Below are 18,251 nucleotides of genomic sequence, written 5' to 3' on the forward strand. Positions count from 1 at the left end.
TGTAGGTTAGGATTTATAACCTATTCAGCTGAATCTATGGCACAGCAAGAGAACGAGGTCCCAGCCCCAGCCCAGAGAGAGATGAGGATCCATACATCACAGGAGGTGGGTGAATATATGAACATGCACGGCCCCTTTTCCGCCTTGACCCCAAGTGTCTCCCATCAAGGTCACAGGCTCTGGTAGGACTGCAAAGGGTGTGGTGTCTGAGCTTTGGAGTTTCAGCTGACAGTCACTTATGGAGTACCTACTAAGAGCTGGATGCTTAGTGATGGTCAAGACCGCCATGGTCAAGACTTAATGCATTTCCTCAAGTAGCTCACTCCTCAGTAGAAGAAACAAGCCATTGTCTAAACACACACAGCATCATCTCTTTAAAGGGAAATGCAAGATTCTACGTATGAAAGGGGATTTCAAGGGGACCTGGTCTTACAGGACTTCATGAAACGTCCATTCAAAAAGTGGCATGTGGGCAGAGGTCTAAAACCAATGCTGAAAAACCAACTTGAAGAGGTGGAATAAAACATTTTTGCTGAATGAAAATCACGGGCAGAAGTGCCTAAGAATTCAGAAGGTGGGCAAGTTTCAAAATCTGGAAATCATTCCAACCCAGCTGAGGAACGGTGGTAGACACTGAGCAAAGTGTCACATGGGATTGCAGAGGGCAGGAGGGGTTGGGGGGTGGGTTGTATGGAGCTTACATTCTGCGGACATTCAGGATGGATGAAGAGGTTCTAAGTTGGGATGGAGTGCAGTGAGAAAGCTAGTGCAAGGTCCCACCTTATCCCTTCTGTCATGGATCTCAGCTTGCCTGAAAACATGGGTGTCCTACCGGTCTTGTCCTGTAACCCATTCATTCACTCATTCACTCACTCATCCATCCAGTCACTGACAAACACCTGCTGTATATGAGACAGGCAGAAAAACCACATAGGGTTCTCCTCCCATAGGACTGACAATCTTTCAGGAATGAATTAAATCATTATATCAAAAGATGAAAAGCCCAAACGACCCTACAAGCTACACATGAAGGCACATGAAATTGAGAAATAATAGTAGAGACACTTAGTCAATGACATCAGGGAAGTTTTCCTGGAGGAAGGGACTGATGGACTAGGTTTGGAGGCAGACCCAAGGGTGTTAACTAGGCAAAGAACGGAGAGAAAAGATGGGAAGTCCAGGAGGAGAGGCTATCCTGACCCAGCTCCTTTCATGAGAACAGGAGGGAAGCAGCTACCCCATATCTGGTACCCGTGGAGCTCTTGCGTGTGTGTTTTCAGTCCCTCAGTCACATCCAACTTTCTGAGTCTTTGTGACCCCCTGCACTGTAGCCCGCCAGGCTCCTCTGTCCACAGGATTTCCCGGGCAAGAATACTGGAGCAGGGTGCCATTTCCTCCTCCAGGGGATCTTCCCGACCCAGGGATCGAACCCTCGTCTCCTTCATCTCCTGCCCTGGCAGGTGGATTTTTACTGCTAGTGCCACCCAGGAAGCCCTGGAGCTCTAAGGACCCGGAGCTTTCCCCATGACCCGCATGAGGGCCCCTTTTTCAGATCAGTGCACATAATCCCACAAGCCCATTTACAGCGATGTCAGCAGACACCATTCTAAAAAGAGACTAGAAAATTCATGCCACAGATCAACACGCTGGTGGATCTGAGATAGCGGACGGAGGTCACGCCCAGGAGAGACGAGGCCTGGGCACACTGCCCTACCCAGAACCTCACAGAGAATCAACTTTCACAAATTTAGTTCAAAAGGTCAGTTGAGGATAGGAGGTATGATAATAAGGACTGGGAGCAGAAGAAAGAGCCACAACTAAGAGAGCCAACAAGGCTGCAGAAGACACACACACACACACACACACACACATGACAAAGGTCTGAAAGGTCCCGGGGACTCAGGAAGGTCTGGCTCCAAGCCGTACAACTGAAGCAGGTAGTAAAAAAAAAAAAAAAGAAAAATCTTCCTAGATATTTTCTTCCATATTTGCAATTTTCATACATTCCTGCCTTTCTGTATCCCCAGGGCATACAAATCATAGTAAACAACCCGACTGTTGAAGCTGTCCTCCCAGTAGCACAAACAAATTCTTATAAATGGAAAGAAAATGGTCTCATTGCCTGCTATTGAGATACACAAATCTCTAAATGGATTGTCAGTTCTTTTAACCACTAATTCCTTTTTAAAGAGACAGCGTATTGATTCTTTTCATCCGAAGTTGCCAACCTTGTAAATTCGCAATCCCAAACACAATCCGAAAATGATCTCTTGGCTGGGGATGATGCAAAACAGGGCACCTTACACCGGCATAATCTTTGTGAGGTGCAAAGACATTTTAGATGCCTTTTCTCATTCCATCTTTACAATGTTGTCAACAAGGTTTTATTATTCCCTTCTGCAGACGAGAGAAAAGCAAGTCTTGGAGAAGTTAGGGGATGTGGATGAAGGCCCGACAAGCCACAATTTGAATTCAAATATTTTGACTCCAAGCTCCAACACCTCGTAGTGAACAATGTGAGCCTGGGTGTCATATTGATTGGGTCAAGTCCTGGTTCTGGAAATTTATCATTTCTATAATTATTTGCTCAGTCGTGTCTGACTCTTTGTAACCCCATGGACTGTCACCTGCCAGACTCCTCTTTCCTTGGGAATCTCCAGGCAAGAATACTGGAGTGGGTTGCCATTTCCTTCTCCAGGGGATCTTCCCAACACAGGAATAGAACCTAGATCTCCTGCATTACAGGTGGATTCTTCACCAACTGAGCTGCAAGAGAAGCTCTTTTCTCTCTACAGCCTGAAAACATTTGGATGACAGTTCTACCTGCTAACTATTTTAGGCAATGCTTTGCCCTACTCCTGATTTGACTAATGTAAGTCACCATCTAAAGCTAGTCCTGAGTTATTCACAAGATTAAACAATGTTGTCCTAGGACCTGAAGTCCAGAATGAAGGTCAAGAGCCAACATTTAGGAGGGCAGGTGTGTGTAAGTAAATGTGTTAGTCGCTCGGTCGTGTCCGATTCTTTGTGACCCCATGGACTGTAGCCTGCCAGGCTCCTCTGTCCATGGGATTCTCCAGGCAAGAATACTGGAGTGGGTAGCCATTTCCTTCTTCAGGGGATCTTCCTGACCCAGTGACTGAACCTGAATCTCCTGCATTACAGGCAGATCCTTTATCATCTGAACCACGAGGGAAGCCCTTAGGGGGACACGGGTATGCCCCAATTAACATTTCATTAAATAGGCTGACTTTTAATTTATCAAAGACCTATTTCCCCACCTCCACTTCACTCAGGTTTTCCTAGAGAACTTACATCCTGGCATAAAACAATCTTTTAAAAGCACTTATTCTGTATCAAGCACTGAAAGAGCTCTACCTGAGCCTCCCTAGAACCACATGGGGTGAGGGCTATTACTGTCTTCTATAGTTGAGGGGACTTAAGCTCAGGGGCGTGGTACAAGTTGAGGATAAAGAGAGAGAACTTGAACCCCAAATCTGTCAAATGTCAAGGGTCGCATTTCACACTCCAGTTTCGGAATCACACACCCCAGCAATAATGAAGTCAATACAATGTCAGTTTTAGATTGCTTTCCCATATGCCACTTCACCTCCGTTTGCGTTCAAAATCTGCACAGTGTCTGCATTATCCCAGAAGGAGGCAAAATCTGCATGGGAACTGATCCCAAGCACATCTTGAATACAGAGTACAGATTCACACCTCATCTGTGTGTTCCATAGAATCTTTCTGGGTCAGGAACAACAGGGTTAATCTCCTCGAGCTCCATACAATTTGGGATCAGAGGCCAGTCCTTTTCAGTCTTAAAATTATCAACCTCCTCATGCCTTTTACTTGATCTTGATAAAAGGCAACAGAAATGATTTATTGGGGCGAAACGAGGATATTGTGTTTTGGGTCATTTGTTTGCTTTGCATTTTTTCCCCTATGACAGCTAAAGAACAAGAATACTCTTAAGTTCTGAGAGACTTTCACCCTTGCAACAAAGGCATAAAATAAGAGACTAAGAGACAGAAACAAAGCTCGTGAAATAAACACATTAAAGCAAACGAGGTTCACCGACAGATGAATGGATAAAGATGTGTGTATATATATAACACACACATACAATAGAATACTAGTCAACCATAAAAAAGAATGAAACAATCCCATTTGCAGCAACATAGATGCAACTAGAGATTACCATACTAAGTGAAGCAAGTCAGAAAGAGAAAGAAAAATACCTTACAATATCACTTACATGTAGACTCTAAAATATGGCACAAATGAATCTGTAAAACAGAAACAGACTCATGGGCATAGAGAACTGACTACTGTTTGCCAAGGGGAGGGTGGAGGGGGAAGGGTGGAGTGAGAGGTGAAGATTACACATAATGTAATGCAAACTATGATATATCAAATGGATTATAAATAAGGTCCTACTGTACAGCATGGGTACTTAATGAGAGATGCTGGGCTGGAGGAAGCACAAGCTGGAATCAAGACTTCTGGGAGAAATATCAATAACCTCAGATATGCAGATGACACCACCCTTATGGCAGAAAGTGAAGAAGAACTAAAGAGCCTCCTGAGGAAAGTGAAAGAGGAGAGTAAAAAAGTTGGCTTAAAGCTCAACATTCAGAAAACTAAGATCATAGCATCCGGTCCCATCACTTCATGGCAGATAGATGGGGAAACAGTGGCTGACTTTGTTTTTCTGGGCTCCAAAATCACTGCAGATGGTGATTGCAGCAATGAAATTAAAAGACACTTAGTCCTCGGAAGGAAAGTTTTGACCAACCTAGATAGCATATTAAAAAGCAGAGACATTACTTTGCCAACAAAGGTCCATCTAGTCAAGGCTATGGTTTTTCCATTGGTCATGTATGTGTGTGAGAGTTGGACTATGAAGAAAGCTGAGCACCGAAGAATTGATGCTTTTGAACTGCGGTGTTGGAGAAGACTCTTGAGAGGCCATTGGACTGCAAGGAGATCCAGCCAGTCCATCCTAAAGGAGATCAGACCTGGGTGTTCATTGGAAGGAATGATGCTGAAGCTGAAACTCCAATACTTTGGCCACCTCATGAGAAGAGTTGACTCATTGGAAAAGACCCTGATGCTGGGAAAGATTGAGGGCAGGAGGAGAAGGGGACGACAGAGGATGAGATGGTTGGATGGCATCATCAACTTGGTGCACATGAGTTTGGGTGAACTCCGGGAGCTGGTGATGGATTGGGAGGCTTGGCGTACTGCGGTTCATGGGGTCGCAAAGAGTCAGACACGACTGAGCGACTGAACTGAACTGAGCTGTACAGCGTGGGGAACGGTATTCAACATCCTATAATAAAAAGAAAGGACTCTGATGCCGGGAAAGATTGAAGGCAGGAGGAAAAGGAGATGACAGAAGATGAGACGGTTGGATGGCATCAGAGACTCAATGGACATGAGTCTGAGCAAACTCCAGGAGATAGTGAAGGAAGAGAAGCCTGGTGGGCTGCAGTCCATGGGGTTGCAAAGAGTCGGACATGTCTTAGCAACTGAACAACGACAAATCCAAATGGAAAAGAATTTTTAAAAAGAAAATACATATATATATATATATATACACACACACACATATACACTTCAACATCAACAAAAACAATATACTATATACACTATACAACAATATATTACATTTCAGTTAAAAACAAAGGAGGGATTCCAGAGACCTCCCCTACTGACAGGGAAGCTCTGTATGCCCTCTGTTCTCTTGATCATTCAAGAGATGAGGGGCTCTGCCATCCCTGAAGTTGTGTAGAGCCTGGAGTAGACGCGCGGTGTGTAACAGGGCCGCCTGCAGCTACCATGGATATCGCTCCTAATGGTACCCTGTGTTAAAGACCCAGCAGATCCAGCTTCCTCCCAATCACATAACAGTTTCCATGGTGTCTAACCACAGATTCCAATAGCCTCTCTCACGGTGTGCGTTTATTTCACAATTTGGGATCAACCAACACACTGCTCTCTTCTTGTCAGAGAAGAAAACAAGATTTTGATAGGAAACAAGATTGGGAAGATACATTCTGACAGCTGTCAGAGATCTACTGATCCAGAAGACAGGAATATCTGAATGATACCATGTGTGTCAGTCTGGCAGAATGACTAAAGGCACCAGCTCTGGAATTGGAGATTCCAGCTCCCTTCTTTATAAAGCCTTGCTTTTCTTACCTATAAAATGGGGATAATGATGAAACCTATCTCATACAATTATTATACTAATTTAGCAAGAGAATGCACGTGGGGGAGGCTTTGCACAATGTCTGGTGTATGACAAGCATTAAAAAAAAAAAAAAAAAAAACCGCTGAGGACTTCCCTGGTGGTACAGTGGTTAAGACTCCATGCTTCCAATGCAGGGGGAGCGGCTTTGATCCCCGGTCAGGGTACGGGGATCCCACATGTCACACAGCACAGTCAAAAGATAAAAATAAATAAGTAAGTAAATAAAAAAATTTAAAACTAACTCTGGTGTTTCTCCCTTCTTCTTCTCTACCTTCTCTGTTTTATTACCATTGGCCTCTATTCCTCTCTATACAACTTCTTCATTATTTACCATTGGCCACTGAAGGTTGGGACAGAGATGTGAGAAGTCAAAACCTCCCTGGTTGCATTGACCTGTCCTTGAGGGAGGTATCTTATGAATACCCGTGTGTAGGCACCACAGTCCTACAATATACCCTCATGAGATGCAGTTCCTTCTCAGTCAGTGATTTTACAGAACTCAGAGTACATGGCAAGGCAACTGAGAGATGCAAAGTGCCCGTAATAATACACACCTCTCTGTTCATATCTCCAAATTCCAAGATGTGGTACATATATCCAATGGAATATTACTCGGCCATAAAAAGGAACCAAACTGGGTCATCTGTAGAGATGTGGATGCACCTTGAGGCTGTCAAACAGAGTGAATAAGTCACAAAGAGAAAAACAAATATCATATATTAATGCATCTATGTGGAATCTGAAAAAAAAATTGGTACAGATAATTTTACTTGCAAAACAGAGACACAGATGAAGAGAACAGATGTATGGATATCAAGGGGGAAGGGGGATTGAGACATATACACTACTGATACTATGTGCAAAATAGATAACTAATGAGAACCTATTGTATGTAACACAGGGAAATCTTCTCAATGCTCTGGGGTAACCTAAATTGGGAAGGAAACCCTAAAACAGAGAGGGTATAAGTATACGTACAGCTGATTCACTTTGGTGTACAGTAGAAATGAACACAATATTGTAAAGCAATATACTCCAATAAAAATTAATATATAAAAAATCCTCAAATTCCCTAGTCAGAGGTGCTCAGCTCGAGAGTGGGGCTGGTGTGTCTGATAGGATGGGTGGGTGTTGCTGAGTTTGACTCCGTGAAGAGTTTGCAGAAGTCATGGATGAGGGGTTTATCTCTAATGACTGGATTAGTTCCTTAGTGGTTAATCAATTAATTCATGATGAATAAACTAAGCAAACATATACTGAGCAAAAGATTATGTCAGGTATGCTCCTAGAGAGGCTATGGGACTCTGCAGAAGACAGGCAAGTCAGTTTAAAACTTGAAGGAGTGTCAGACTCCCCTGGGAGCCTGATAAAATGAAAATTCCCGAGCTGCAGAGGTTAATGATTTGGACTGGGTTGATACTTGGTGGCACAGGAGTGTCTGGGATCTATTTGCTAAGGGTGATCTAGAATGTGTGCTGGTGCTGGAGAAGACTCTTGAAGTCCTTGGACTGCAAGGAGATCCAGCCAGTCCATGCTACAGGAAATCAACCCTAAATATTCACTGGAAGGACTGATGCTGAAGCTCCAATACTTTGGCCACCTGATGCAAAGAGCAGACTCATTGGAAAAGAACCTGATGCTGGGAAACATTGAGGGCAGGAGGAGAAGGGGACAACAGAGGATGAGACGGTTGGATGGCATCACCGACTCAATGGACATGAGTTTGAGCAAACTCAGGGAGATAGTGAGGGACAGGGAAGCCCGGCGTGCTGCAGTCCATGGGGTTACAAAGTGTCAGACACGACTTAGTGACTGAACAACAACAGAATCTGTATTTTCAGAGGTTCTGCTTTAGAGGACCAAAGAGAGGTGGACTCCAGCTCCCTCTGACCCACAGGGAGCAGGCCCGGGTCCTCCTTACCCTACACAAAGGCAGTCAATGAGAGGACCCTGCCCTGGCTCCGCCCTGTCCTAACTCGCTCTGTGACTTTGGACAAGTCAGGCGTCCTCTCTGACCTTTGGTTTCCTCCTCTGACAATAGACAGCATCCCTCAAGTCTCTCTTGGCAAGCACAGTGGTGGATTTGATGGAGAGATGCCCCCAGTTCACACGCGCAATTCTGCAGAGTACCAAGAACTCTGCTGATGCCTTCTTGGGGGAAAGGCAAGAACCGAAAACTCAGTCTGACACAAAATCACAGCACAACAGATCTACTGACTGAGGTTTCTTCTAACTGCTGTATTCCTCTCTAGGATGAGCTCCATCCAGTTCCAATGCCTGAGATGACCCCCCATACAATCGATCTTTCATCTCAGTTGATAATCGCTGCCTTCACAATTTCTCCTGGAACTTCTGAGCAGTGATTCCAGCTCTGCCCTGAGCCTTCAGTGTGCAATGTCTGTGTTGCTGACACCACCCGCTCCAGGATTCAACCTCAGCACCCAGAGTCACCTTTCTTCACTTCCTCTCATTTCAAATCCGTTTCCAAAGCTCCGCCCCTTTTTCTTCTACACCTTCCAATGCGTGACCACCACAGTCCAAGCCACCCTCTCCCTTGGCCGAAATCCCCAGGTGACTTCAAGCTGATGTCCTGGCTTCCTGCCCTGGGCCCTTGTTGGTCAGCGTTCCACACAGCAGTCACCTTTGTGAAGGAAATTTGTGCATTGCCACACAAGTGTCACAAACCCCTCACCCTGGTTTGCAAAGTTCTATACGATCTGACTTCTGCCCATTTCTCAGAGCTCGCTGTGTGGCTGTGCCGGGCTCCCATTTTATGGGGGTCTCTTTTTTAAAAAGATAATTTATTATTAGTATAAATGATAACTTATAAGTTTATATGCTGAGTTTCCACTGCTGTGAGGCCTGTTCTCTAGTTGCAGCGAGCAGGCTTCTCACTGCAGTGGCTTCCCTTCTTGCAGAGCATGGGCTCTCCGCACTTGGGCTTCACTAATGCCTTGCGGGCTTAGACGTTCCATGACATACGGGATCCTCAAGGATCAGGGATCGAACCTGGCCTCCTGCATTGGCAGGCAGATTCTGAGCCACCAGGGAGGCCCTTCTGGGGGTCTTTGCAAGTTCTTGCAAGTCTGGGGGTCTTGCAAGTTCTTCCCCTCTGAGAACATTTGCCTGGAATGCTCTTCCTGTCCATCTTGGCATGATCTTTCATTAACAGCTCAACTTAAATTTCACGTCTTCATAAGAGCCTTCCTTAAACATCCACCAACCTCTATTTGAATGACCTGACTAGCATCTATCATGAGCCATTTTCTTATTTCACTTGTCCTCTCAAGGAGAAGGTAAGCTCCATGAGAACAGCATTCTCTTTGTTCTGTTCCGCACCAAGTCCCCCATGGCTCAGCAGAGTGGCTGTCCAGCAGAGATTTGCTGAGTGAATGAGAAAATCATTCTGACCAATCAGTCTCCGTTTGCTTCACATTTAAGCCTAGGTGGTGATGGTCTTACTTTCTTCACTAATTTGAGACGTGGCATGACTTGCAAAGTAGTTCACCCCCATCTCATTGATTTCCCCACAGGATAGGGAGAAGCTAGGTAAATGACACTGCCCCAGGTTCTACAGTCAGGGAGTTGTGGAGCTGGTGTTCAGACTCAGTTATGTCTGACATCAAAACCCGCTGCAAACGATTCAGCTCTTCACATTCAGTTCCAGGTCCAAATTTGAGAACCAAAAATAAACAGAACAGCCGTGTGTTTGCAATCATCTGCATACACAGATAGAGTAATAAACTGGAGCCATGTTTTCCCCTTGTTTTGGGATATCAAAGTTTCTATCAGGAATATCCAATTGACTGCTTCATTTTCCTTGCTTTTCATATATATATATGTGTAGAATTTTATGTACATTATTTGTATATATTTATTTTCACTGCATGAACTGATGCTTCCTTCCCTTGATTATAACATGCTTTGTAAGTTCCTGCTTGCATCTGAGGATCTCTTGAATAAGAGTTTAATGTGCATAAAGGAGACTGAGTGTGATTCCAGATTAATGTATCACTGCTAAATTTCTTTCTCCTGAAGGCATCACACCCTCAGAGCTCAAATATTATACAAAATGGTTTTCAATATGGAGAATGGGGAGAAATGAGGCCAATGTGTCAAGGAAAGCATTTACTGATGCTCGCTGGAAGCTCCAAAGATGAATGATAAGGGTATTAATTCAGGTGGCACTTTGGCCCTGGCTAGCATAAAACCCAGATCATTCTAGAGACGATTTCAATGTCAAGGGTCTACGACCCCAAACACTCAAAATGATGCCACTTACATATTCGCCATCAGCACTTTTTTTGCCTCTGAGGAATCTGATTCTGCCATAAGCAGAACAGTTATATCATTGTATAAAATGCATTTAGTATTGTTGCATTTTCTTTAAGTTAACAATTTTCAGTTCTTGAACTAAGCATAGAACAAAACACTGGACCAGGAACCCCTGTTAGAATCAGAGGAAACGTTTCCTAACGATGGTTATCCTGAGATCATCTTGAATGCGGCCTTTGTTTTTTTCTTTCGATGCCAAAGAAAATTCTCTATTCCTTAGGCATTTTCTGGCCTTGCTTACCATATGTCAACTCTAATGAACAGCTCTCTGGCTGGATGTCCGTTCTTTTCTCTTCAGCATGGAGATGTCTAAAGAGAGATGTCTAAAGACAAATATCTAAACTAAACTTACTTGATTTCGGCAGCTTACAGCTCCTCGATTTAATTGCATTACACGTCTATAAGTGGGGAGCAATTTACTCTGAAGTGATACTTAAGCATCATTCCTCTCGGCTTCTCCGGGAAGCACTCGGGCTAAATTTCTATTTAATGTATGCTGGCTTTGGAACCTGACTATGGATAGGAGGATGTGTATTAACGTTTTAATTATGCGGCGATCCTCTGTTAGAAAACGAATCTGGGATGGACACGGGCCTTAATTCCTTCCAACTATGAAAAACAATTTTCTGGCCATCTTATGCATTAATCAGCCTCCTGAAATGTGCATCTCTGTCAGTTTGCAGCAAGAAAATAGAACCAAGTCTGCAAGTTATGCTGTTTTCCGTGCTGTGTGATCGTTGTAACGTTCTCAGCGTTTAATAAGGGCTAACAAGAAGAAGAGCACTTTCGTTTAATTAAAGTGATATATCATTTTTAATAATTAGTCATAATTAAGGTGAATGATTAGCTAAGAGAGATTATGAAAAATATACATTCTAGATAAAGCTTTGAGTTGCATTTAAAAGGTCCAAAATAAACTCTTGAGGGCTGTGCGGAGCTTTAAGTATGATATAATTTATGGAATGAAATAAATCTCGTGTTAAAATATTTAGTGGAACTGAGAATAATGAGTTGAGATAGGATTAGTTTAATTAGTTTACTGAAATGGAGTCTTCATAGTGGCTAAGTGTGATATATTGGCTTTTGTCACTTGAAATAAAAAAGAGGTAATTAGTCCCTACTCAGATATATTGTTTCCTCAGAATAGGTTGAATTTTATTTTAGGCGCTAATCCAGGGCCAACTTGCAATTGATTTACACAGGCTCCAAGAGACAGTCACGCTTCAGATGACTCAAGAACCCCATCACTTGAAAGCAACGGTTCTCAAAGTGGGGGTGGGGAGGGGAGGTTATCCCCTCCCTAGGGAATATTTAGCAACGTCTAAGGACATTCTGTCGTGCTGGAGAAGACTCTTGAGAGTCCCTTGGACAGCAAGGAGATCAAACCAGTCAATCCTAAAGGAAATCAACCCTGAATATTCACTGGAAGGACTGAGGCTGATGCTGAAGCTCCAATACTTTGGTCACCCGATGTGAAAAGCCGACTCATTGGAAAAGACCCTGACGCTGAGAAAGACTGAGGGAAGGAGGAGAAGGGGGCGATAGAGGATAAGATGGCTGGATGGCTCAATGGACATGAGTTTGAACAAACTCCGGGACATAGTGAGGGACTGGGAAGCCCGGCGTGCTGCAGTTCATGGGGTCGGAAAGAACCAGACACGACTTACCAACTGAACAGTAACAACAAGAGACATTTTGGGGTGTCACAATGGATCAGGGACTGCTTCTGGCATCTAGTGGGTGAGGGCCAACACCGATGCTGCTGAATACCCAACGAAACACAGGACGGCTATCCAAGAGAATTATGCATTCCAAAGTCAGTACTGCCAAGATGGAAAAGGACTGCTGTGAACAGTCAATTCACTAGCTACCTGTCCACGCCATTGGTGGGAAAATGTGTCCACTGTCCATAATTTGCAGCTCTCAAATCTGCATTGTATGACACTTGCATTTTTCCAGTGAGGAGAAGAAAAATTTACTCAATAGTATAGAAGTTCTAAAATACTAGTATTCAATAAAAGTGAAAGTGAAGTTGCTCAGTCGTGTCTGACTCTTTGCAACCCCATGGACTGCAGCCCACCAGGCTCCTCTGTCCATGGAATTCTCCAGGCAAGCATACTGGAGTGGGTTGCCATTTCCTTCTCCAGAAGATCTTTCCGACCCAGGAATTGAACCCAGGTCTCCCACATTGCAGGCAGACACAGGCAGACGCAGGCAGACGCTTTAACCTCTGAGCCACCAGGAAGCCCATATATTCAATAAAATATATATACAGGAAGCCCAAGTATTCAATAAAAGCAACCCTCAAATAATGAATAACAGTGAGAAAAATTGGGGGTTGACACCAAAATCCACATCCCCTACTTAATGATTCATTCATGCCATACAATGCTGTGAAGCTGTTAAAAATACCTATTAAAAAAGTTTAATGAAAAAGAATAGGTTTTTATGTATCATTTTATGGCTAAAGCAAAAGTTACAAAACACAGTGCATAGCATGGACCCATCTTGATAACTATGTGTTTTACAAGGATGTATATTTGTCGAAAAAAGAGTCAGAAATTTTAGAGAGGAGAGTAGGAATTACTTTTATGGGAGTTCAAAGACTTTTTATTTCAAATATTGATTTTTTTTTCTAATTGCTTCTCCTATTTTACAACTTTTCTCACAAGTTACATGCATTACTTGCATAATGAAGCAATAATAAAGATGGAGAAGGAAGGCGGGGTGCGGGAGAGGAAACAGGAAGTAGGAACTGGAAAGACTGCCTTCCACTTGCATTTGAGTTCAAGGGAAGCGACCTCAGTGCCTTGAAGGAGGTGCCTTGACACCTCTCCCCTATAAAGACTGTGAGGTGGGCGAACATCAGGTTGCCATAACGACTCAATTTGATGCGAAGCCAAAACACAGAGCTTGTTTGATGACATGCTCAAAGTGCCCATGAACTAGGACCTACACATTAAACAGTCAAACAGAGAAAATACCTGGAAAGCAAATAAGACTGGAAAGTGTGGAAATTCATACCCTCTCATTCAAAATACTGTTTCTTCTCTCGTCCCCTGCACCCTTTAGTGATAACATTGACTGAGTATGTGATTCCTGAAAAGTACTCACATCCTGAAAAATGAGAGGGAGGAGACCCCGTGCTACCCCTAAATCTGAAATTCTTATTGGGCATTTTTAGGGGTTATTATTATTTTTCATTTTTCTCCCAGAAAATGAATTTCTGTCACACAATAGTTAAACACTCAGATGAAAACCAGAACATCTGGGTGTTTGTCCTCCATTGTCACTCATCTGGGAGTGAACTGAGGCTACCATACTTGACTCTATTTGAAAACAGCCCAGGGTTTGTAATGAGTGTTTTTTTTTTTTTTAAATACACACGTCTATCAATAAGGACTATTTAAACAAATTACAGTACATGATTACTAGGCAGGTGTTAGTAGACTGAGGTAGATAATTTATATGTACTGACACTGAAGATTTAGTCACTATTTTTAAGTGGTGACAGAAAGTCACAGTTTATTATATTAAGTGTGTATCTTTCTCAACACGTGCATTTGAACGTGTGTGGAAAATATTTGGAAAGATACACTGCCAATCATTAAATGATGGAGGGTGGAAGGGAGAGAGGCTAAGAGGGAAGGGAAAAGAGAGACACTTATTTTTACTTTATATAATTCTATGCTATGAATGCGATATGTATGTATGTGTTTAACTCAGAGCATATGTTACTTTAAAAGCAAAGTACAATATAGTTCAGACATTCCAAAAGGTATGTAGAAAACACAAGCATCCATGTAAATGCTACCCAGCTTAGAAAACAGAACATTTTAGGGCCACTGAATTCTGCATCTGAAAACCTCCTTAAGTGTACATTTATCGGGAATCGCTATAGGCAATCAATATTCTGTATGAATATTCTGTATTCTGTATCTGTTTTCTTCCTCATCTGTACATGTTTACCATATGTGTTTACCACATATGTTTGCAAAGAGCACTGAAACTATGGCACGCTAAGTTTCTGAGTAGATTATTTTTGTTAGACTGCATTATTCGCCCAGGGTCACCCAGGGTCACATCAGCTAGAGCCACTCTGCCTGTGACCTGTGTCTCCCATTCATTTCCATTGCTCCAGAGTGTTCTTTTGTACATTATTCTCTTCAATTAGACCATTTCCTGATTTTTCCTTGCACCATGAAGCATTACCTTTATTATTTAAAAACAACCTAAGAATAAGAAAAATTGGGGGTAGGAAGAGGCAAGCCACAGTTGTTTACTGACGCTCTTTAGTTCTATCATGAAACAGGAAAGATACACCTCACTCCATCTGTGTCGTCTCTCTTCCAAACACAAAGATGCGGAGAGCCGACTCACTGGAAAAGACCCTGATGCCAGGAAAGATTGAGCGCAGGAGGAGAAGGGGGCAAGAGAGGATGAGATGGTTGGATGGCATCGCCAATTCAATGGACGTGAGTTTGAGCCAACTCTGAGAGATCATGTAAGACAGGGAAGCCTGGCAGGCTGCAGTCCCTGGGGTCACAAAGAGCTGGACATGACTTACCAACTAAACAACCACCACCTTGGGGAGCTTACTACTGCTACTACTATTATCAAAAACATTACTACCATTTTCCCAATGCTTATGATGTGCCAGGATCACACCTGATGCTACACTTCCAAGTGACAAGTATGGTTCATATTTCTATTTCACCAATGAGGCCACCGGGCTTACAAAGTAAATAGTTAGTTCGCAGTCTGAGTCTAAATATTTGTGGTGAGCTTTTTCCAGTGTCTGCTCTTCTCTTATCTCTCAGGATGATGTGAACCCACAGACGCCCACCGCTGCTGACATGTGACCATACACCACATCACTGCTTTGGAAGGGTCTTTCATGCCCACCAAGAAGATTGGCCAGGAATGAGGCTGAATTAGCAATTCACACATCACCTGTGTCCATGCGCTGCTGTACAAATTGGCCACTGAGAAAAGCAGCAAAAAGTTTATCAGAAAACGACTGGGTGTTGAGAGGAGAGGAACTATTTGAAAGATAAAAAGGCTAGAGCACCGGGGAGTCAGAGTGGAACTTCTACCGAGCATTCTTCATGAAAGTGAAGATAGACAACTCTGTCCCAGATTAAACACACCCCCAGGCTGGAATGGCTGCCGTCTTGGTAAAATTCCATATTCAGTTGGAAAATTACCCAAGAGAGAAATGTTACACAAGTACCAGCCGGCTTAGAAAGCTTGACAAGCAGCAGCTTCAGGAATCATTGGACTCAGACGTGAATGTCAACCTGTCCCTTGTCAAGGACTCTCTGGTGAACTTGGGTCTTCAAGGTATGGCTGGCCAACCCGGGTCCCCATCACCTAAACCTTAGAACCTGAACGATGGAGCCTCCTCATCACCCCCAGCCCGAAACGATGGAGCCTCCTCATCGCCCATACATTCTCCTCATCACCCCCAGCCCCAGAGATGTTTTGTGCCCACTCATCAACCCTTATCTCATGACCCTTATCTCTCTTAGCAGAATTTTAGTGGGAATTTGTTGTGTCATGAGATTAAGGGTTGATGAGTGGGCACAAAACATCTCCGGGGCTGGGGGTGACGAAGAGAATGTATGGGTGATGAGGAGGCTCCATCGTTCAGGTTCTAAGGTTTAGGCGATGGGGACCCGGGTTGGCTGGCCATGCCTTGAAGACCCAGGTTCACCGGACAGTCCTTGACAAGGGACAGGTTGACAGTCACGTCAAATTCCCACTCTCTTAGTAGAAAGTTCACTCATCTTGGGCTTCCCTGGTGGCTCAGAGGTTAAAGTGTCTGCCTGGAATGCGGGAGACCCAGGTTCAATCCCTGGGTCGGGAAGATCCCCTGGAGAAGGAAATGGCAACCCACTCCAGTACTCTTGCCTGGAGAATCCCATGGAGGGAGGAGCCTGGTAGGCTACAGACATGACTGAGCGACTTCACTTTCACTTTCACTCACCCTACCTTACCAACAATGCTCTTCTTGATCTGGTATATCCATGTCTCAACTGTTCTTTTCTACCACTTCCCTTGAAACCCAGTTCTCTGCCCCCCCACCCCACGCTTCTTTGCTCTTCTTCAGACTTGTCAAGTTCCAAATTTAGGGTCTTCGCGTGTTCTTTTTCCTGTATCTGCAGTGCTCTTCCTCTACATGTTCACCTGGGCTGGTTCCCTCATGACATTCGCGTCTCAGCTGAAATGTCACCTTCTTAGACAAGTCCCCTAGCTGATCTTTTACCACCGAGTAGTATTTCTCTAGGCTGATCTTGTCACTCTCTGCCCCTTCTCTCTCTCCTCCTCCCCCAGAAAATGTAAGTTCCACGGGAGCAGGAAACCTAGATCTCTCATTGACCACTGAATTCCCCCGACACAGTTCCCAGAGCACAGAAAGAGTCTCAATAAACATGCCTGGAACAAATGAGTAAATATACAGGTCCATGAAAGCATTGCCTTTCATGCAGCTGAGTGCTCCAAAGGTCTACTAACCATGCCACGTTCAGTCCTAAAACACGTTCTCCTACTCTGCAAACATGAATCCCAGAGCAAAGGGGTTCATCTCCTCCTTAGGCGGTGACTATAGTCTTTTCCCCAAAATGACTGATTTGCAAACACTGCTGTCATATTCAATATATCTTAGTGATGAAATGATCCTTTAGAAACTCTTTCCTGTGTGTCACCTCCAGTGACAAGCACAGAATGTAAACAGGCCTGATTCCTATAAATGAGATGTCTGGTGATGGGTTTAGCCCTAAAATGCAAGGCACCACCTCACTTGTGTGATATCACTTGCCCTAGAATCCACTGGAGGTCACTGATTCATGCAAGAGCATTTCGTATAGAGGAGTTCTCCATGCGTGGAGCAAAACAAAGCCAAGAAAGAAATTTTTAACACTTCAGCTGGTATATAAAAAAGGTAATTCTTTGAGTATTATCCTCATTAAAAAAAAAAAGTGGAATTTGGAAGTTACTTATTGAACGTTTAGGTTGCTTCCATGTCCTGGCTGTTGTAAACAGCGCTGTAACGAATACGGGGGTACACGTGTCCTTTTGAATTATGGTTTTCTCTGGATATATGCCCAGACGTGGGATTGCTGGGTCACATGGTACTTCTATTTTTAGTTTTTTACGGAAACTCCATACTGTTCTCCACAGTGGCCATATCAATTCACACTCCCATCAACAGGGCGTGAGGGTTCCCTCTTCTCCACATCCTCTCCAGCATTTATTGTTTGTAGTTTTTTTCATGATATGGCCATTCTGGTCGGTGTGAGATAACACATTATTGTGGTTTCGACCTGCAGAATAACTTTAAATATTTTGTACCTTTCATCACTTCTGTAGAAGCCTTTATATGGTCCTATGGACATCACTCTTGCCTGCAAAATTCCACGGACAGAGGAGCCTGGTGGGCTACAATCCATGGGGTTGCAAAGAAGCGGACATGGCTGAAGCAGCTGAGCACGCACGGACATCTCTGGTTTTGCAAGCAATCGCATGATGTCAGGGATCTAAGGAATACTACCTATGTCTGTGGTGTGGACACAGGTGTATGTGCTGGGGACTCACTGTACCTGCACTTGCCCCTCAAAGAAGCTCAAACCCTAGTCAGGAAGTTTTATGTTCCCAG

At 43.8% G+C, this 18,251-nt stretch overlaps 1 protein-coding gene across 8 annotated transcripts in view; it reads right to left on the bottom strand.

The window, feature by feature from the left end:
* Positions 1-18,251, bottom strand: part of RBFOX1 (RNA binding fox-1 homolog 1) — a 431,904-nt gene that overhangs the window by 327,184 nt on the left and 86,469 nt on the right. The gene's annotated exons all lie outside the window — the stretch shown is intronic.

This window comes from Capricornis sumatraensis, chromosome 3, assembly GCF_032405125.1.
Source record: "Capricornis sumatraensis isolate serow.1 chromosome 3, serow.2, whole genome shotgun sequence".
NCBI classification, from domain to species: domain Eukaryota; kingdom Metazoa; phylum Chordata; class Mammalia; order Artiodactyla; family Bovidae; genus Capricornis; species Capricornis sumatraensis.